A 22750-nucleotide genomic window follows, 5' to 3' on the forward strand; every position below is an offset into this window, starting at 1 on the left:
GATGATGATAAAATAACAATAACTAACATTTAGATAGCACTTACTATACACTAAGTACTGTGCTAAGTGACTTGCCCATGGTCACATAGCTAGTGTCTGAAGCCACATTTGAACTCAGGTCTTCCTGACTCTGGGACAGCCAGCAGTGTGGTAGGTAGAACACTGGGCCTGAGGGCAGGAAGACATCTTCCTGAGTTCAAATCTGGCCTCAAACACTTACTATGTGACCCCAGGCAAGTCATTAACTGTTTGCCTCAGTTTCCTCATCTGTAAAATAAGCTAGAGAAAGAAATGGCAAACCACTCCAGTATCTTTGCCAAGAAGACCCCAAAGGGGGTCACAAAGCATCAGATATGATTGAAAAACAACTGAACAATACCTTCCTGACTCCAGATCCCACACTCCAGCTGCCTCATCTCTAAAATGGGGATAATATTTGCTTTTCAGGGATTCTATTAGTTTCAACAGATGTCATAATATTATAGCATGTTAGAACTAGAAGATACCTCAAGGATCATCTTGTCCAATGGGCTTATTTTACAGATGAGGAAACTAAGTTCCAGAGAGAGGAAGTGATTTGCCCCAAATGACACAGGAAGCTAGAGACAGAGCATGAATCAGAACCCAGTTCTCCTGACTCCTGTCCCAGTGCCCTTTTTCACGTATAAATGTTAGCTATTACTACTAATACTACCATGAAGAACAATAAAAGTACATATAACACAGAGTCAACTTCACTCATCTGCTAGGAAATTATCTATTGGTTTATCCTGCCAATCCCACTCTGAGTTTCCTCTCCCTATCCTATACAAAGAAAGATATGAAAAAGCATTCTTATCAAATGAAGGCTGAGTAATTTAGGCTGATGTTTTGCATCAGTCTCGGAGATTCTGCTTCCAATTCAGGTTATAGCTGGGGTTGGGATCTGAGCAGGGGTACAAAATAAGAAAGTTTCTAGTTCTCTTTGGGTCAGATCTTCCTAGGAGAACTTCAGTATTTAGTTGGAAATGTGAATTGCCTGAGCATCAACCATATTCAAAGACACATACCTAAGTCAAACAAATGTGAGTTAGATTATCTACACCATTATGCATCACCAGTAGCACGGAAAATTGATAGTTAATACAATTATAGTTGATTTGGCTATTACAATTCACCATGCTATCTTAGAATGTAAAAATCAGCTTAATATGAGGAAGTTTATTATTATTGCTATTAATAATAATAATACAGAGAATATAAATGAGCTTCTGGTTCTGGTACAGTAATTAAGTAGGCAGAACTTAAAGCCAACTATCTGGAGTGGTTCTGCCTACGTTTGAAAAACATCTCAGTTAAAAAAAAAAGGAGGAAGGACCTATATGTAAAAAAACATATATATTTATAGCAATTCTTTTTGTGGTGACAAAGAATTAGAAATTGAAGGGATGGCCAGCATTTGGGGAATGGCTGAACAAGTTGTGGCATTTGATTGTAATGGAAAACTATTTTGTTATAAGAAATAATGAGCAGGATGGTTTCAGATAAACCTTGAAAGACTTCCATGAATTGATGCAAAGTGAAATGAGCAGAACCAGGAGAACATTATACATGGTAACAGCGATATTATACAATGATCACCTGTGAATGACTTAGCTATTCTCAGCAGATACAGTGATCTAAGATGATTCTGAAGGACTTATGATGAAAAATCCTATCCACGTTCAGAGAAAGAACTGATGGAGTCTGAATACAGATCAAAGCATATTTTAATACTTTTTTCTTCCTTTTTTTGTCTGTCTTCTTTTACAACATGATTAATATGGAAATATGTTTTGCATGATTGCACATGTACAATCTATATCAACTTTCTTACTACGTCAAGGAGAGGGGAGGGGAGGAAAGGAGAAAAAACTTGGAACTCAAAATTTTAAAAAAATGTTAAAAATTGTTCTTATGTGCAATTGGGGAAAAAATAAAATATTTGTAAAAAATAAAAACATCTCAAAATACTAATAATTTATATTATGTTCATCTTAAATCAGAAGGCAAGACCTCTGAATACTTGTCACAGATTTAGGAAACTAGAAATCTCAACAATGCATTACAACAATGTGCTTGTCTAAACTCTATATTGTCATAAAGGGTTAAAATCAAATGAATCAATAAGAAGCTTTGGATTGGAAATGAAAAAGTTATATTCCAATCCTGGTGCTGCTGCTAATTTGTTCTGTATGTGATCTTAGACAAGTCCATTCCCCTCTCTGGAGCTCAGCTTCTCATCTGTAAAATGGGGATAATAACTGCTTTTCAGGGATTCTGTTAGTTTCAACTGATGTTATAGTATTACAGCACGTTGGAACTACACGGTACCTCAAAGTCCATCTGGCTCATTTTATAGATGTGGAAACTGAGCTCCACAGAGAGGAAGTGATTTGCCCCAAATGACACAAATAGCTAGAGACAGAGCCTGGATCAGAGCCCAAGTCTCCTGACTCTTGGCCCAATGCCCTTTCCACTAGCCATGCTATGTCCCAAATGGTGAAGCATCTTGAGGAATATGAAGAACTTTACAATTATAAAGTATCCATAGAATTTTTTTAATTTAATAATCATGACAAGTCTTAGTTTTTTAGACCTAGAAGGTCCCCTAGATATCTAATCCAAAACTTCTATTTTACAGATAAAGAAACTGTTTCTTTAAAAGGTGCACTGACTTTTCCAAGATGACAGATTGAGTTAGCTGTGATAATAATATGAAGAGCTAACATTTATGGAGTACTTTAGGGTAGCAAAGAGCTTTGCATACATGAATGCATTTGCTCATCACAACTACCCTGTGAGGATTTTTTCCAGTATTATTATCATCATTTTACAGAGGAGAGAACTGAGTCTGAGAGAGTTTACATAATTTGTCCATGATCACACAGTTAAAAAATGTGAATCTGAATTCAAAGTCAGGTCTTATTGATTCCAAGTCCAGTGCTCTATTCACTATGCCACACTGCCTCCCTAAAGAGCAGATCCAGGACTAGAACCCTAATTCCAGATCTCCTGGTTCCCAGTCCAATGCTCCTCCAATCCCTTTAAGGGATGAAGTGGTCCTATGAAAAGCAATCCCTTGCTGGTGCTGATTCAAATTTTGGCTACGATTCCATGAGACCAGCAACATTCCCTCAGACTCTATAACTCTGTTCTATGCAATAAAAGGAACCAAGTTTGTTTATTTCACAAAATGTCTATAATTTCATTGGTGTGATTACTCCACTCAATAAACAGATTACAACCCCACCATGATGTAGTAGATCTTCATGAGTTGCCTTGGCCAAAAATATTCATCACCTAGTGGCCAGCCTTTTGGGTTTTGCTTCTCCATATATCAAAGGTGGTTCTTGGATAATGGTAGACATACAGTCCTTCCACCAGGCCTAGACTCAACACTTTTCCAACTTGGTAGAGCTTCAAGAGTTTTTCCTTCACTGACTGTGTAGCTTTCAGCAACCTAGGATCACCTCTGTGTCACAATGAAGCATCAGAAGAGAGGAAAACTTTAGTATAGGATGCTTGTATTTGAAAACTACCCCAGCAATGGCAAAATCCTTAGGCTATTTGAAGGACTGTCCTGGCTATGCATGCTCTCTCTACATCCTCCCCCCTTCATGGATTTGCTTCCTCATACAGAAGGACACTGTCACTTACTGGTGGTCATCAATGCCCTCTCGACCTCTTCAGGCTGAACCAGTGCCAGGAAAAGCAAACACAGGCATCTTAATGAGCCGAGAGCCAAAAATCTCCCTGCTGTAGCCAATACAGCTATTGTCCAGGCTGCTCCATGCAGCTGCTCTGTTGGCACAGACCTCGGCCTTCAACCCACATTCTTCTGCAAACCAGTCCCAGAAAACCTGCTGCCCATGCACAGTGTGGACCAGGGCAGACAAGCATAGCTCCCATCCCCATAGCAACAGCTAGATGAATCATAGCTGTTTTTTAACATGACATCACAGGAAGGGGAAGAAAAAGCTGGAAACATTCTCAAGGAGGAGGAGGCTGTGGGTACTGCCTGTGCCAAAAACAGATTTTAAAAGCACACGTGAACAGACACACAGATTCACAAGCAAACTTGGGCAAAGGCTCATCCCCCCAAAAGGCAGAGTGTATTTTCCTAGGACAACCTCATGCCACAGGCCAATGACACAGCTTTAGAGAGGGGTTGGATTTTTCTTTTAAAGGTCATGCAAGGAAGCTCGTGGTCAACTCCTCTCACCCCAAGGCAACATCTGATTTCAAGGCAACTTGTTTTACTTTTAATTAAATGCAATCAAGCATTTATTAAGGGCCTATGATGTGCCACACACTGTGCTAGGAGGTGGGGAGACAAAGACAAATAGAGAAAGTCTTTACTCTGAAGGATTTTGCATTCCAATGGAGAAACAACACGTGCATATAGAAGTATAAACAAAATATATAAAGGCTCACCTTTTGGATGACTGCCAAAAGTGACTGGGCACAGAGCAAAGGGAGATAGAGCATGCTCTAAGTTCCCAAGAGACTTCTGACTTTCCCTAAGGGCAAACTCCCCAGAATGCCTTGTACTCTGATTTTAAGGAGACCCTCACCTTAGAAGGAGTCTGTGGGTAGGAGAGGCAAAAGCAAAGCCAAACCAGGGAGAGTAAACCATGAAAGGCTTTGACTTTAGCAAACAATAGAGAATGGCAGAGGTTGAGGTCAACCCAAGCAATTCATATACTGAGCTCCACCATTCTGGGATGAGATAACTGCCATCAATGACAATCTCCCCAGTGACAGAGCAAGCCCTGAGGACTCAAGGAAAGAATATCAGAACCGGTCAGTGACTATCCAAGATGCAGGAATGGGGCTATTGGTGAAACTGCCTTGGAGACTTCCCCCATGCTTTCCTAGTAGACTTGTTCATGTTCTATGGCCCATTATTCACTTGCTTTACCTATTCCCTAATAGAAAACTGAACAGAGGAGAAGATAGTTAATACTGCTCCTGCCTCTCCTCCTCCTCACTCTTTGTAGCAACAGACAATGTTCATTTTTTAAAACTGCTATTTCTATAAATAGTGTTATGTTAAGTGGTTCTGCATGTGACAATGTTCCAAATTCTGAATGTCCATTGAAATTTGTACCAATTCTGCTTAACTGAATGATAGCTATGAGATTGGGAATGTAGGAACCACCCAGAAGTAGGAGAGATTTAAAGTACTGTGGTTATCAAAAAGCAATTTAGATTTTGTCAGTGCAAACTGGCTGAGGGTTCTAGCCACATACTTAGTTGAAAATATAGTGCATTAGAAAGAGAGAATAAATAATTGGGTTAGGAGGCAACATAAGCAAATAAGTCAAACCATCTACCAGCTTGATCACCATCTCACCTTGGACCTTGATGGAAATAGCTCAGGACTCTGAGCCCAAGAGCTTTGGGAATAGCAGTCTTCCCCAAACCACAATACCTGATTCCAATCCAGCCCCTGCATCCATCAATGAGGGGATAAATCATTGTGGAGAAGGGGCCTTATCATCTTCCTTATCACCACCACCAACAACTGCTGACCAACTGCTACCAACAGGAAGATAGGCACAAAACTCAGGGAGTGGCAGCTCCTCTCAGCCCAGCCCTCACAGTCATTCAGAAAGGCAGTTCCTGTAGAAAACGGGCCAGTGATATCCACCTACTGCCAACCAACTGCCACTCACAGGGTAGATAAGCCAGCCTAGCTAAGGGAGAGACAAAGGCACATTGTGCAAGCAAACCAAACCGCTCCCACCTTGACCGCCATCTCTTCTCAGACTCTTCTAGAGGAAGCCTGCTACTCTGTACTCAAGAGCCTTAGGAATAACAATCCTCCCAGTCAAGATTCTAGAGCTATCACTTTGGGAAGCAATTCCTGTGGAGAAGTAGCCTGGATACTGCTACTGTGCTATAGTCACATCTACTGAACACTCAAAAAGAAAGTTCTTGTCACCAAAGTCCTTGGCACTGTCATATATAGTTCAACATAAAAAAAATATGATTTTATCAGTGAGAATAACATTAAGAGGCATTGCCATCACTTTACCACTGCACCCTAAGGACCATGGGACCTTTCTATGTGACTTGGCAGGTGAAACCTTCTATGTGTGTTGTCTCCCCCATTAGAATGAGAGCTTCTTGAGGGTAGGGACTATCTTGCTTTTCTATTTGTATCTCCATAGCTTAGCACAGTGCTTTGCACATAATAAACACTTTTAAAGGCTTCATTCATTCATGTTTCTCCTTAGATGACAGCAAGAGAGGTCTCAGGATGCAAGCAAGCAAAGGGTAGGTAAGCATATTTTCATGTTCAAACTGCTGGCCCCCATTCTTGGCATGCAGGAGATTTGAAAAAAGAAAACTCTGCATGTGGGAATAAGGTGCTGAAAGAAAGCTATGCCTCCTCCTCCTTCTCCGCCACCATCACCCTCAAAAGAAGGGAGGAGGAATGAGTTTCAGGAACATGTTCAGGACCCACTGGCTCAGTGGATGACTGGCAGCTCAGCTTGCCTAGCTCACTATCACCACCTGCTGCTTATTCATATAGATAATAAAATAAAATGGAATTTTTGAAGGGAAGTACTTCGAGCTATGTCTTGAAGGAAGTTATAGAATATAAAAGATGGAGGTGAGGATGAAGCACATTAAAGGCAGCCTATGCAAACTCAGAGTAGGGAAGTGTGTTGTGTGGTTTGTCCTTCACTCTTGAAGAGGACCATGACATCAGGAAGATGATAACATGACTTGCAATTGAATTGGACTTAAGTGAGGGAGGGCTCTGCAAAGTCACCAGCCTCACTTTCTCTTCCAGAGCCATCTGGTTCCAATGGCCAGATATAGATTAGGACAACTGAAGATGGCCCTGGATGTAGTGGGAGATCTTGGCCTTTTAAGCTAAAGTCTTTCCCAAGTTCTCACTTTGAGTGAGGGATGGCCCCTTTAATAAAAAAAAAAATCAATCAAACTGGAAGGGGAATACCATTAGGGTTGCTGGCCAAAGAGAAATAATTATTATTTGCATAGCAATGGGAAGTGTGTAAGGAATAGAAAAAGAGGCCACTCTGGCTAGAACAAAGTACATGAAGGGGAATCATGTGTGATAAGCTTGGAAAGGTAGGTTGCATTCAGATTGTGAAGGGCATTAAATGCCCAACAATGGCACTTGTATTTGCTTCTAGAGAAAGTAAGGAACCCCTAGACAGTATTCAGCAGGGGAGTGACATGATGTGTTTTAGGAATATTATGCAGGCAGATGTGTAAAGGATGGATCAGAGAGGGGGGAGACCTAAGGCAGGGAGACCAATTAGAAAACTGTTGTAATAATGCAGGTAATGACAGGTAACGAGTGACTTAAGAGTAGAGAGATACGGTAATATTTACAAAAGCAGGATAGAAAGGATTCAGCAACTGACTGGAAAGATGGGAAAGTAAAGTGTCAAGCACATTTCTGAGGTTGCAAGGGTAGGTGATTAGAAGGATAGTGATGCCCTTAACAAAAATAGGGAAGTTGACATGCCACATTTAGGATGCCTATAGGACATTTGGTTTGAAATGCTTAATAGTAAGTCAGTCAATAAGCATTTATTTTGTAACTAGTAAGTGTTAGACACTGCATTAAACCACAAAGAAAGTCAAGAGACAGTATTTGTCCTCGAGGAACTTATAGTCCAATGGAGGAGACAACATGAAAATAATTGTGTACAAATGATATATATCCAAGAAAAATTGGAAATAATCAATAGAGGCAAGGCACTAGAATTGGAAAGGCTTCTTGTAGAAAGATGGAATTTTAACTGGGAGTTGAAGGAAGCCAGGAAAGTCAGGAATGGAGATAAGGAGGGAGAGTATTTCAGACCTGGGGAACAATCAGTGAAAATGGAGTTTAGCAATGGAGAGTCTTTTTCGGGATACATCAAGAAAGCCATTATAGAACATAGATTACATGGGGGGACTTGGGGAGCAGGGTGCAAGAAGACTGGAGAGGTAGGACAAAAGGGTGGGCCACATCATGAAGAATTTTGAATGCCAAAGAGAGGATTTTATATTTGATCCAGAAGTGATAGGGGGCCATTGGAATTGATTGAATAGGGTCAGACCTGTGCTTTAAGAAGATTAATTTCATTACTGCATGGAAGGTAGATTAGAGTAGGGAAAAACTTGAGAAGCAGGGAGACCAAGCAGCAGGTGATTACAGTATTCCAGACATGAGGTGATAAGGGCCTGTATCAGAGTGGTGGTAGTGTCAGACGAGTGAAGGAGTTGTATACAAGAAATGTTGCAAAGGTAAAATCAACAAGACTTGGCAACAAATTGGATATGGGAGGTGAGAGAGTGAAGAGTCAAGAATGACACTGAGGTTGCAAGTATGAAAGACTGAGAGGATAGTGAAATCCTCAACAGTAATGGGGAAATTTGGGAGGGAGGAAGGTTTAGGAGGAAAGATAATGAGTTCAATTTTGAACACCATATAGAGAGTTGGTAAGTGACTGAGACTCAGGAGAGAGACCAAGGCAGAATACATATCTGTACAGAGATAATAATTGAACTCATAGGAACTACTTAGGTCACCAAGAGAAAAAGAGGAGAGAGAGAGAAGGGAAGAAGGCCCAGGACAGAGCTTTATGGTGGCACTTTTAATTAGGAACCAAGATATGGATGATGATACAGCAAAGGAGATTGAGATAGATAATAGGGGAGTCAAGAGAGAGTGGTCTCACAAAAACCAGGGAGGAAAAAGCACCCAGGAGAAGCAGGTGGTCAACAGTGTCAAATACTGCAGAAATGTCCAATAGAATAAAAAAAGTACTTTGGATTCGGGAGAAAAGACATAGGATGATAGCTTGAGGGGATGGTAGGGAGAAGCAAGACTTTTTAAGGATGATGGAGACCAGTATATGTTTGTAAGCAGCAGAGAATGAGCCAGATAAGGAGAGACTGAAAATTAGAGAGAGGGGAGGACATTTTGGGGACAATATGCTGGAGGAAATGGAATCAATGATACATACAGAAGGGTTGACTTTGGTAAGGAGAAGGGCCGCCTCCTCATCAGAGAAGGAGATAAAGGTGGAGAGGATAGGGGATGATGTCAAGGAATTCTGAGATGTAGAGTAGGCAAGAGGAGGGAGGTGGCAGTGTATGGCTTCTGTGTTCTCACTGAAGCATGAGACTAGGCCATTTGCTGAGAGGGGCTAGTGTGGGAACTTCGGGGAAAGAAAGGGGAGAGGGGGTTGGAATGGCTATTGTGAAGGGTATAATAGAGAGCCAATCAGGAAAAACTAAAGGATTGCTGTGCAGTAATGATGGCCCAGTTAGGATCAGAGAACATACATTTGTAGTCCTCAGGGTTGTGTAACCTCCTCCAGCACTTTTTAGAAATACAGGTTAGAGCAGAAGAAGCAGACGGGAAGGGTAATCCAGAGGTGGGACTTGAAAAGGCATGAGTGGTGATAGGAAAAGGCCCTAGTGGAGTTGAGGGTAGAGGACAGTGCCGGGTTGACCCAATTAACATAATGTCAAGATTCTGAAGGGAGGACAATGAGGACAAAGCAGGGGTAATAGACTGAGCAAACAGGGAAGGATGGAGTGACTGGATATTGTGGTGAAGACATACTTTGAGATTGTTTTCTTTGGTATACTTTGAGATTTTATATTTTTATTTCTTTGCCCAGCTTTTCAATGCACTCTTTTCAAACTCCACCTATTTGGAGTTTGCAAGAATCTCAAATCCTTAACTTTAACCTCCAGGTAGCTACTAACCTTGACATTAGGCTACATTAGTGGGGTTCTTTACTTGACTTGGAGTCTATGGATAGATTTTAGGACCATGAACTTGGACGAGAATAAAATCCATCTTTATTTCAACATGATTGGTTTCCTTTGTGATCCTATCTATTTTATTTTATACATTTAAAAACTTTATTCTCAGGAGTCTATAGGCTTCACTGGGCTTCCAAAGGTATCCATGACACAAGAAAAGATTATAGAACTACTGGCCTACCATGATTAGATACATCACTCTCTAGACAGGCTGTTAACATGCTTACCTATGTTGCTCCTCGGACAAACCACACGCAATCCAGTTCACTGCTAGACCCTTATGTAAAGACTTGGCGGTTTGGTAAGACCTGACAGAGCCTGGGCTTCCGCCCCCTCCGGCATTACCCCTGAGAATGCAGGTTCACCCCTCCCCCCATCTTGGTGAGGTATCAGCAGAGGATGTTAGCAGAGATGTTCACATTTTTCAAGACAAGAGTTAAACCCATATTATACCAAGTCATGGGGGACTCACAGAATCTCAGAATTGGAAGAGATCTGAGAGGTCTGATTCTCTTCCTTTATTTCATACCTCACAGGCTGCTTGGAATATTATGTAAAATGCCAACTCCTGGGCAGCCTAAGTTTATTTTGTCATTGTATCCCCAGTATTTAGCACTGTGCCTGGCACACAGGAGGTGCTTAGCAAATACTTGTTGAATTATGAGAACAGCACTTTGTAAACCGTAAGGTGCTACGTAATGTAAGTTGTTACTCTTCAAGGTTTTCATTTGAGTTCTCAAAAGCCAGAGAGCTCCTGGGTTCAATCACTGGCCTCTGAGTGGGAGGGAGAGTTCATCAATAGTATGTTCCTTGGAGAAGCAAGAGAATCCCCAATGTGGTCTCCACAGACGGACCTAGGCTTGGGGTCCATCTAGACTTTGCAAACTTCATCCCTACCCCTGTTGAACCTGAAGCAAATAGATAGATAGAGCAAAGATGGAATGTCCAAGAGGGAAAAAAATGTAGCCAACAGTCTTTCCCAAGCTACCTGTGTGGAAGGATGCTGCTGGACCTGTCTAGTGCCCTCTCCAGAGAGGAAGCCCCTATTTCGCTAAGATCCTACACCAGAGCCATACAATGGGGTACAGATGAGATGCTGCTAGCATGACAACATAGGCCAGTGAAAAGAACCCTAGGCATTGAGGCAGAAGATTAGATCAGCCTTGGGTCTGTTACCAACACGCTGTTTGACCTTGAGCAAGTCATTACCCCATTCCTGGACTCGGTTTCTTTGTCTATAATATGAGGGGGGCTTGATTTCTAAGATCCCATTCAGCTGTTGTGGTCTATTATTCTGTGTTTCTCAGTATAAACTCTACTGTGGACCAGGACTTTTCCTGATTCCGCCAGCTGTTAGTACTCTCACTCTCTTGAAATTACTTTGCCTGAATATCATGTAAAAATGTAAACTCCTTCTGGGCAGCCTACCTTTACTTTTTAAGTAAACTTTAAAATGTACTTTTCTGTGGATAATTTGCCTCCATCAGGGGAATGTAAGATCCTTGAAGTCAGGGACTGTTTTCATTTGTGTCTTTGCATCTCCACGACCCAACACAGAAAGTATTTAATAAATGCTTATTGAAGGCAATGGCTACAACCAAATGCTCAAAATGAGAAGCTCTGCTGGGACGTAGGTACATATTATACTTAGCATCTGCAGTAGATATACCAAACATTTGGTATAGGGTAGGACATTCAGACCAAGTACCTGCATGTTGCCGTCTTCCAAGAAGCTACTCAGCACTTGGTTCCAAGCACTGAGGGTTTTTCGTCTTCCTGTGATATGTTTCGGGGTCCCAATCTGAGATTTCATTTGTAGGAGCCTCTTACTGTCTCTCCCAATGCCGATCAGCAGCTGTTTTTCAACTTCCCTTAGCAAGTTACCCGGGACACTGAAAGATTAAGAGATTTGCCCAGGGTCACACAGCCAGTATGTTTCAGAAGTAGGACCTGAACCCAGGTTCCTGACTGAGGATGGCCCTTTATCCACTCTACATCATGCTGCCTCTCTGTATGGATATAGTCAAAAGCAGTTCTCTCATCTCTACTGTACTACATTGTATGGAATAACAATAATAGTGAATATGATATCTCACATTTACTATATACTTTACAATTTACTAAATGCCTTCCTCACAACCTTTAGTGTTGTAGGCCTTGAAAATATTTGTATTACCATTTTACAAGGGAAGAAATTGAGGCATAGCAAGGTGAAGACATTCACATTTATAGTCCCAGCTTAATTCAACAATTTAATGCAACAATTTATCAAGCAATTATTATGTCTAAGATACTATGCTAGGCACTGGGAATACAAAGATGAAAAATCATACCGTCTTTGCCTTCTAGGGGCATTGGTTTGCCTTATAGTTTAATGTGAGGAATAAGCCAAGTTCTGTTGGCTAGGGGAAAAATTGGACCAATGCTCTTTCCAATATATCACACTGTCTGTGTGGAATCTTGTAGAGTCTGAACTGTTAACAAGGACAAAGGTAGGCTTTATAGATAGAAAGAGAAGTTAACCAGTAAAGAAAACCTGAAAGCCAAAAATAAACCTGTCCCTTTAAGTCAGAAAAAAAAATTCCACATATCAATATTAACTTCAACAGTGACCTTTAAACCACACCAAGTTATCACATTTTAGTTAAGTCGTGCATTTAAAAAAAAATTTAAATAATCTGAGGTCAAAAACTTACCTTATTTAGCTGGGTAACAACTTCTAGCAGAACATAGTCCTTGAGCAAACTGATAACAAATGATTGGTTTCACTCGAGTAATTTACTATTTCTATCACCATCAACTCCGCTTTCTTTGTGACTGCTAATTGAGAGCCCACATGATGTTTCATTAATTGGTACCTTGCATAAAACTGTAACATTACAGAGTTTGCCTCCCCAAACAGTTAATTAAAACCTTCCTTACATTAGTAAATTGGAGCCAGACTAAAGGATGGATGTTAAACTCTTTGGTGGGAATGAATAAAGACTATGCCCACAGATTTATATTTCTGAGGAAGCCATGGCATGGAATAATTCTGCTCCATAATACATGTCTTAATCTCTGATTTTATTTAAGTTCCTAAAATGCATGATAATGATCAAAATATGTCTGCCTAAGGCTATAAAAATACTCTATTAAAATATATTGGTACATGGGAATTATTTTTCTCTGTGACTTCAATTAGCCAACAAGCATTCCCTAAGGGTCTGCTATGTGCCAGGCTCTGAGGCTGCAAATACAAAATTGAAACAATCCTTGACCTCCAGAAGTTTATACTTTAGGGGTATAGTAGAGGGAAAGATGCAGAGAGGAACAATACATTCACAGAATTTTTTTGAACTACATATCTTATATTTGCTTAAGTCTTATTTAATGTTTTATTTCCATTTTAAAATCAATTTTTCCCATATAGAACTTTGTAACATTGAATCTACTAAAACATCACACTAATATCATTTCCCCTTAGACCTGTGATTTCATCATTGCAGGGAGCTCCTGGTAAGGAATCTCCTCTTCCTATGAAGATCAAGACCTTTTCCTCAACATATAGTCTTAGAAAGCTGCCTATGTAAATAGACAAGAGCAATGACCTTGAGGCTCGGCCTGTGGGAAGTCAGACACAGATAAGCCAAAAGGACATAAAGACTTGTACGGCCATGAAGTCTCTCCAGGAAATTGGTGATAGGTGAAGTGGATCCTTTGAAGGAGGTTCTGGACCAGTTAGAAGCCAAGGTATGACAAAAGAACTCTTATATGGAAGAGCAAACTCAGACCTTGCTCTTCCTGGTACTGTTACAGCAACTCTGCATGTCAGGAAGAAGATGGACTTGTGAGGAACCTTAAGTGTCTCTTTCTGTGTGTTTGGAGAGGGGGAAAGGGAGAGAGGAAGTTACTGGGGTGGGGATGGGAAGGTGGGACTGAGGGGAGGGAGGGGATCAACCAGGCAAATACCATAAGTCTGAGAATACATATGTCCATGAGAAGTGCGACTTATGAGATTAATGGGCTAGAGATAATTAACAGAGGAAAGGCATCAGTATTAAGGGGGACTGGGAAAGGTTTCTTGAAGAAAGTGGGATTTTAGCTGAGACTTAAATGAAGCCAGGGAAGCCAGGAGGAGGAGATTAGGAAGGAAATAATTCCAGCCACTGGGGGACAGCCAGTGAAAATGCCCAGAGTTAAGAGATTGAATATTTTGTGCATATTTTCCTCCCTTCCACCTTTTAATCATTGACAGGAATTTGTAGGCCACCATGTGATTTACTTTGTGAATGGTAGTACCAAAAGAACAAAGACAGATCTCTTCAGAATTGACAATAAATTGTGGCCCTGCCCCTTCCCATTTCTCATGGATTACAAACTCTTTGTCTCTATAAATCAGAGGTTCTGATTTATAAATATATATTTATATATATTATATATATTATACATAATATATAATAGAATAGAATAATAAATACTATAATATTTATATAATTATAAATATAAATCTATATATCAGATGTTCAAGCTACTTCTGACAATGGAAGAAATGTCATCCTGGCCATAATTTATTAAATCTCTGAATGAATTTTGTCTTGAATGTATTTTTTTTTCCAAATCCTCTCTTAGGGCATTACATTCTTTATCAGTCTTGTCACACAGAATGCATTATCATACTGCAAACTTTCAAGAATTTCACCACTTCCAGTATTAGGAATCATCGCCAACAACTTCTGAACTGAACACTTCTATGACCAGTCTCTTAGTTATTACATAACATTTTTCAAGTATTTTATAACATCAAGATCAATTGTTACAAGAAAAGTGAGTCCATATTTTTACACCCATGTAAATGTTTCAAATGGGTATATGCCACACTGACACAAAATACTTTTGATGCCCAATGAGAATTTAGTATTTCCATGTGAGTTGAGACCCTGGTCCTGGGTGAATTATAGCTCCGTGGCTGCTGCTAGATACATCTAAAGAGGCAGCAGGTGTGAACCTCCTCCAGCAACAGCCTTGCCATTTCCCCTTTTTTCCATGCTTTGGTACTCCATCTTTGTATTGCCTTGCCCATGAAAAGTATTTTTTCTCCACAGCAATGTTCAGCAACTTTTTCTTTGTTTACCGGTCTTCTCACTATTCTCCCAACTTCAAAAGTTGATGTTACAATGCAAAAGAATCAGTAACAGCCCCTTGAGATGCCAGGTCCCTTAGAAGATCTTTACTTATTTTTTAAGGATTAATTATGGTCTTTTGTAGCAATATTTTGCCAGTGATTGGTGTTGCTTCTCGTTTTAAATTTCACTTTCCTTTGAGCTTCAGCCCAACTGATTCTAGATCATTATAGGCTTGAATGATGCTGGAAAGACTTGCCTTTCTCACACCAACTACCTCAACATCTTTGACAGTCATTGACATGTGTTCCTTAAGAACTATAACTTTTGCATATTTCCTTGGAGTAACAGACATTCTTTAAAAACCACAAAATTAAAACCGCAACAGAAGAGAGCAGTGCAACACATGTATAGCGCAAAATCTTGCACTCAACTGTTGCAGATTGAACTAAATAAAGCTTGGGAAAACATTTCAATCTTATTTCATTTAGCTCAAGCCAAATATCCTGAGATAGCCTAGCAATGGTAGAAGCACACATACATGACCACTGCAGTCACAAAGCGATAGCATATCAAAATTGTTGCTCACTTTAAGTAATTCACATATCTTATTTACGTAGTCTTCAGCTGTTGAAATGTAAAGTTCCTGAGGACAAAGACCATCATTCTTTTTGTATTTGTATTTCTAGGCACAGTGTCCAGTACATATATAATAAGTGCTTAATAAATGCTTTTTCTTTTTATTTAATCAGCAAATCTTGTGTCTTCTCTGGGCTTCACTTTCCTTATGTTAAAAAAGGGAGTTGGACTATATTTTTCATGCCTTCCAACTCTCAAATCTTATAAAATTTAGAATCTCATAACTAGAAAGAGCTCAGGAGCCATATAATAGTCCAATCCATATCTGGATAGGATTCTCTTCCATAACATTCTCAACAAGTGGTCACTCATCTTCCACTATCAAATTAGATGTCACTATTAGATATTATTATCAAATGCGATAATATCTGTAAAGCATTTAGCAGAGTACCTGGCACATAGTAGGTGCTTACTAAATACTTATTCACTTTGATCCTCCTTTCCATTCTTTCCACTTAACTACTGACAGCAAAATAATTGCTTTCTGAGATAACATATTTCCATTTTGAGATAGTTCTTCCTTTTAGGAATGTTTTACTTCTATCAATCCTGGATTTTCCTCTCTGAAATTGTCACTTGTAGCTCAAAGTTTAGCCCTCTGTGGTCAAGTAGAACAAGTCCAGTTCCTCTTCTGAACAATTTCAGACTTCCATCTATTTGAAGACAGTTATTAGAGCTATTCGATGTCTTCTGCAGGATAAAGAGTTCCCAGTTCCTTCAACTGATCCTCACACAGCATAGTTTACAGTTCCCTCACTAGTCTCATCACCCTCTTCTGGGTATACTTCAGCTGTCAATGTCCTTCCCAAAATGTGATTACAGTATTCCAGATGAAATATGGAGAGCAAAATACAACATATCACTTTCTTTATTCTGGATAGTGTCCCTCCCTTAAAGCAGCCTCAAATGGCTTTTTTTGGGGAGAGGTGCTGTCATGTCATACTCTTAACTTATTTTGAGCTTGCAGTTCACTAAACCCCGCTCCCCCAATCTTTTTCAGAGAACTGTTGTCTAGTCATGTTTCCCTTGTTCTGGACTTGTGCAGCTGATTTTTAGAACCAAATCTAAACTGTTTCACTTCTATGCCTATTTCTTAGTCTGATCTGGACATAATAATTCCTTCCAAGTCTGCTTCCCAGAGTCATTCTCAGGATCAAATAGAATATTGAATGTATTTAAAAAGTTGACAGAGATGAACATAATTATAAAACACTTTTTACACAAATAAAGTTAGATTTAAATAATTGAAGCAATATTCATTGTCTATGGGTGGGCAGAGCCAATATAATAAAGATGAAAATTCTACTTAAAATACTCCACTTATTCAATGCCATACTAATTAAATTACCAAAAAATTATTTTATTGAGCTAGAAAAAACAGTAAAAAAAATTCATCTGGAAGAACAAAAGGTCAAGAATATCAAAGGAATTAGTGAAAAAAATACATAAAAGAAGGAGGTTTAGCAGTACCAGACCTTAAATTATATTATAAGGCAGAAATTATCAAAACTGTCTGGAACTGGCCAAGGAATAAAAAATAATACTCAATGGAACAGAGTAGACATACAATATGCAGTAGTAAATGATTATAGTAACCTTGTGTTTGACAAATATAAGGATTTAAGCTTTGAGGATAAGAATTCATTATTTGGTAAAAAAAAATTGTTGGGAAAGCTGGAAAGCAGTCTGGCAGAAATTAGATATAGATCAATATCTTACACCATTTACCAAGATAAGGTCAATGGATACATGACCTAGATATCAAAGGAGATATCCTAAGTAAACTAGAAGAACATGGAACACATTACCTCTCATACTTATGGATAGTAGAAGAATTTATGAGAAAACAAGAGATAGATAGCATTATGAGATATAAAATGGAAAATTTTTGTTACATCAAATTAAAAAGACTTTGTACAAATAAAATCAACATAGCCAAGATTAGAAGGAAAGCAGAAAATTGGGGGGAAATGTTACCAACAGATTTGCAGGTAAAGATCTCATGTCTCAAATATATAGAGAACTTTGTCAAATTTATAAAAATATGAGTCATTCCCTAATTGATAAAGGGTCAAAGGATATGAACAGGCAGTTTTCAGAAGAAATCAAATCTACCTTTAGTCATATGAAAAAATGTTCTAGTCATTATTGATTAGAGACATGCAAATTAAAACAACTTTGAGATATGATCTCATACCTATCAAATTGGCTAAAATGATAGAATGGGGAAATGACAAATGTTGGAGGAGATGTGGAAAAAATGGGACACATATATGCTGTTGGTGGAACTGTGAACCAATCCAAACATTTTTAGAGCAATCTGGAATTATGCCTAAAGAGTTTTAAAACTGTGTGTATCCTTTCACCTAGCAATGCTACTATTAGGTCTGTTTCCCAAGGTGATCAGGGAAAAAGGAAAAGAACTATATGTTCTAAAATATTTATAACAGCTCTCTTTGTGGAGGCAAAGAACAGAAATTGGGGGGATGCCCATCAATTGGGGAATGGCTAAACAAGTTGTGGTATATGACAGTGATGGAATACTACTGTGTGATAAGAAATGATAAGAAGGTTGATTTTATAAAAACATGGAAAGACTTTTATAAAATAATGAGAAGAATCTAGAGAATGTTGTAACATGCAGTAACAGCAATATTGTTTGAAGAGTAACTGTGAATGACTAAATTATTCTACTATAAGTACTCATATCAACTACAAAGGAACTTTGAAGGAAGATGCTATCCACCTCCAAAGAACTGATAAATAGAAATATACATAGTATGGTTTTACATATATGTATTTATGTATATACACATATATATCTGTGTTAAATGGTGGCCTTCTCTAGTGTGGGGTGGGTAGGGAGGGAGAGAGACAGTTTAGAACTTAAAATGTAACCAAAAAATAAATTTTCAAATGAAAAAAAGGGGAAAATAAAATAAAATACTTAAAAAAAAGTTGACAATCTTGCAGACTCCTTCCTATCTCACCAAAATGCCATACAGTATTTAGGCAATCTCAAAGAAAGTCCTATTTATTAACCAGGTCTGGCATTGCTGGATTATTAAATATTGTTAAAGAAATATTATCACTGAAAATTCTTGCTATAACTAGAACAAAATTAAATATTACCCATAAAGGTCCTTGGAGAAGTGTATAGAATAGATAGGAATGTTTCTTATTGATGATGATTCTAAAGTTTTCATCAAACCCTTTCTTCATAAGCAGTTAAAAAAAAGATAGGTCCTCAATAAGTCTTATTTTGAATGCTGATGACCAAATTAATGAGATTCTTTTTATGGTGGACTGAAATTAGTTTTTTTTTTAATTTGTCTAAAAGTCTTCTGCTACATGAAAGCAAAACAATTCAATTAGCTAAGTCAAAAGAAACTCATTGTACTTCCATATTATATTAATTAATGGAGCATCAGGTCTAAAGAGAGAAATGTTACAAGTGGCCTACCCAAGAAATATGTGGCTTAGTAGTAGTGGAGTTAGACTCCAGGTCAGATACTCAAATTCAGTGTCCCTTTTTTCTACTATGCCACATTGCCTGATGATGTGGTGTTTGTGTGTGTGTTTTTTTTGTGTGGTGTGGTATGTGCATGTGTGTGTGTTTGTGTATGCATTCATTGTGGTGTGTGTTTTGTATATGTGTTTTTGTGTGAATGTATGAGTGATGTATGGGTGTGTACATTTTGTAGGGATGAAGTGGGGGTGTTTTGTGTGTGCGTATGTGGTATATGCATGTGTGTGTGTGTGTAGTCCAAAGCTGAGCTCTTCCCAGTTCCTTTGTTCTGCTTGGATGCCCCCAAATAGCAAAGTTACTTTTTACCTATGTGACTTTGGGAACTGAGACTCAATTTCCTTACATGTAAAATGAGGGACTTGGACTAGATAAGACATTTATCATATTTTACCTCTTAAAATTCTATGGCATTTTGCACTTACAATTCCCTACTTCAAATAGCCCTTCCAGAAAAAGAAAACCAAATTCCCAACTCCAAACTAAAGAACCAAAGCAAAATGTGTGCTCTTCTTTCTAGGTCATGAGCTCATCTTTGCCTCCTCTCCTCTGCCTCTTTAAGCAGTTCACAAGGCCAGTGTAGGTCCTTCTTACCTCTTGGCTTTTTTGGCTTTCAAAACTTAAGAGTTTATTTGATTTTGTTTCTTGTTGGAGGGCTAGTGGAGTTGGTTTAGGAAGGAAGGCTTCCTGGAGAAGGTGATTTTTTTTTTTCAAAAGGAGTAGGAACAGTAGCAGGCAATGTGGGAGGGGAAGCCAAAGACACAAGGCCTTTCGCAGGCTTCTGAGGTCCAGCTCTAGATCTTGTGATCTTCTCCATCCTTTGTCATAACTGATGAACTCCTTGGGAAACTACCCACCAAATAAATAATAGAATGGGAAGAAAACTCTCCTCTAAAAGTGGGTGGCCAGCCAGGACTGAGCAGCAGGCGGGGGGTTCACACCTTCTTCTCTGCCATCACCTTCCATCTGCACATTAAGCCTTTCTCTGCACAGATGGAAAAATGAAGTTTTTTAACAGCTTGGTCTAGAGGAAAGTTTTACAAGCTGGTAAATCTAACAATTGCACCAACACATTGCCTATTGATCTTTCTACTCCTTTTTTTTAAAGAACCACCTTTCCCAGGAAACCTTCTTTCCTAAACCAGCTCTACCTGTCCACAACTGCCCATCCCAACACTTCAAGATGATATCATTACTACTTTAGCCTGAATTTATAGATTGCCTCATAATGTTTTTGTGTGGTTTCCTGTGTCTATGATTCTTCTTCTCTACTCTTTGCATTAGTGCACCGCAGAGTGGTGCAGTCCTGGTTCCTTTTATTCCCTCTGTGCTCCAAGGTTTCTTAACCCGGGGTCTATGACTTGTTTTTTTAAAATATTTTGATGGCTGTATTTCAACATAATTGGCTACCTTTGTAATACTACATATTTTATTTTATGCACTTAAAAACATTCTAAAAAATAATAAGATTCATTTGTAATAACAAAAGGTCCAGAATATCAAGGGAACTAATGAAAAGAAATGCAGGGGAAGGTGGCCTAGCCATTCTAGATCTTAAATCATATCATAAAGCAGTAATCATCAAAACTAGTTGGTGCTGGCTAAGAAATAGAGTGGTGGATCAGTGGAATAGATTAGGTATGCAAGACACAGTAGTCAATGACTATAGTAACCTACTATTTGATAAACCCAAAGACCCCAGCTTCTGGGATAAGAACTCACTATTTGACAAAAACTACTGGGAAAACTGGAAAAGAGTATGGTAGAAACTAGGCATAGACCAAAATCTTACACCATATATCAAAATAAGGTTAAAATGGGTTCATGGTTTAGATATAAAGGCTGATACTATAAGCAAACTGGGAGAGCAAGGAATAGTTTACCTGTCAGATTTATGGAGAATAGAAGAATTTATGACCAAACAAGAAATAGAGAACATTATGAAATGCAAAATGGATAATTTTGATTATATTAAATTGAAAAGTTTTTGCACAAACAAAGCCAATGCAACCAAAAATGAAAAGAGAAGCAGAAAACTGGGAAAGAATTTTTACAATCACTATCTTTGATAAGGGCTTCATTTCTAAAATATATAGAGAACTAAGTCAAATGTATAAGAATGCAAGTCATTCCCCAATTGATAAATGGTCTGAGAATATAAGCAGTCAGTTTTCAGATGAAGAAATTAAAGCCATCTATAGTCATATGAAAAAAATGCTCTAAATCACTATCGATTAGAGAAATGCAAATCAAAATGACTCTGAGGTACCACATCACACCAATCAGATTGGCCAACGTGACAAAACAGGAAAATGATAAATGTTGGAGAAGATACAGAAAAATTGGAACACTAATGCATTGTTGATAGAGTTGTGAAATGATCCAACCATTCTGGAGAGCAATTTGGAACTATACGCAAAGGGCTATAAAAATGTGCATACTCTTTGACCCAGTAATATCACTTCTAGGACTGTCTCCCAAAGAGATCATACAAATGGGAAAAGGACCCACAAAAATGTACAAAAATATTTATAGTAGCTCTTTCTGCGGTGGCAAAGAATTGGAAATTGAGGGGATGCCCATCAATTGGGGAATGACTGAACAAGTTGTGGTATATGAATATTATTGTGGTATGAAATACTATTGTGCTATAAGAAATGATGAACAGGCAGACTTCAGAAAAACCTGGAAAGACTTGTATGGACTGATGCTGAGTGAAGTGAGTAGAACCAGGAGAACGTTGTACACAGTAACAGTCACGTTGTGCAATGACTAACTTTGATAGACTTAGCCCTTCTCAGCAATGCAAGGATCTAAGACATCTCCAAAAGTCTCATGATGGAAAATGCTATCCACATCCAAAGAAAGAACTATGGAGTTTGAATGCAGATCGAAGCATACTATTTACTCTTTTTTTTTTCCTTCTGTTTTGTTTTGTTTCCTTTTTCTTGTGGTTCCTCCTATTGGTTCTAATTCTTCCTTACAAGATGACTAATGTGAAAATATATTTAATAGGAATATATATGGTAGAGCCTATATCAGATTGTGCACTGTCTTGTCGAGGGAGGTGGGGAAGGAAGAAGAGAAAAATTTAAAACTCAAAAGTGTATGGAAGTAATTGTTAAAAACTAAAAATAAATTAATAAAAAAAATAAAAAATAAAAACATTCTGAGAAGTGGTCCATGGGCTTCTCTAGACTGCCAAAGGAGTTCATGACACAAAAAACTTTAAAACCCCTGCTCTACTCTCAGTGATTCCATCAGCTTTCAGGGGTTCAACTATCTTTACACAGATAATACCCAAATCTGTATCTTTAGTCTTCATTTCTCTCCTGAATCACCAGCTTCCTATTAGACATCCCCACCTGAACATCCCATGGGCATCTCAAACCCACGATGTCCAAAACACAACTGACTGCTTTCACCATAACCTACTGCCTCTTCCCCCGTCTCCTTTCAATTTCTGTAAAGGACACCACCGTCCTTCCAATCATCCAGGTTTGCGACATTGGTGTTATCTTGAGCTGTTCACTCTCTTACCCCACCCCACCCCATCATCAATCATTTGCCAAGTCTTATCAGTTCTCCCTCCATAACCTCTTTTATATCCATCCCTTTCTCTCCATTTACAGAGCCACTAGTCTAGTTAAAG

At 38.7% G+C, this 22750-nt stretch overlaps 1 pseudogene; it reads right to left on the reverse strand.

The window, feature by feature from the left end:
- Positions 1-14054: 14054 nt before the first annotated feature.
- LOC114048602 lies at positions 14055-22526 on the reverse strand (annotated as a pseudogene).
- Between the last annotated feature and the right edge of the window lie 224 nt (positions 22527-22750).

Source organism: Vombatus ursinus, unplaced genomic scaffold (assembly GCF_900497805.2).
Source record: "Vombatus ursinus unplaced genomic scaffold, bare-nosed wombat genome assembly UNPS02014793.1, whole genome shotgun sequence".
Taxonomy (NCBI): domain Eukaryota; kingdom Metazoa; phylum Chordata; class Mammalia; order Diprotodontia; family Vombatidae; genus Vombatus; species Vombatus ursinus.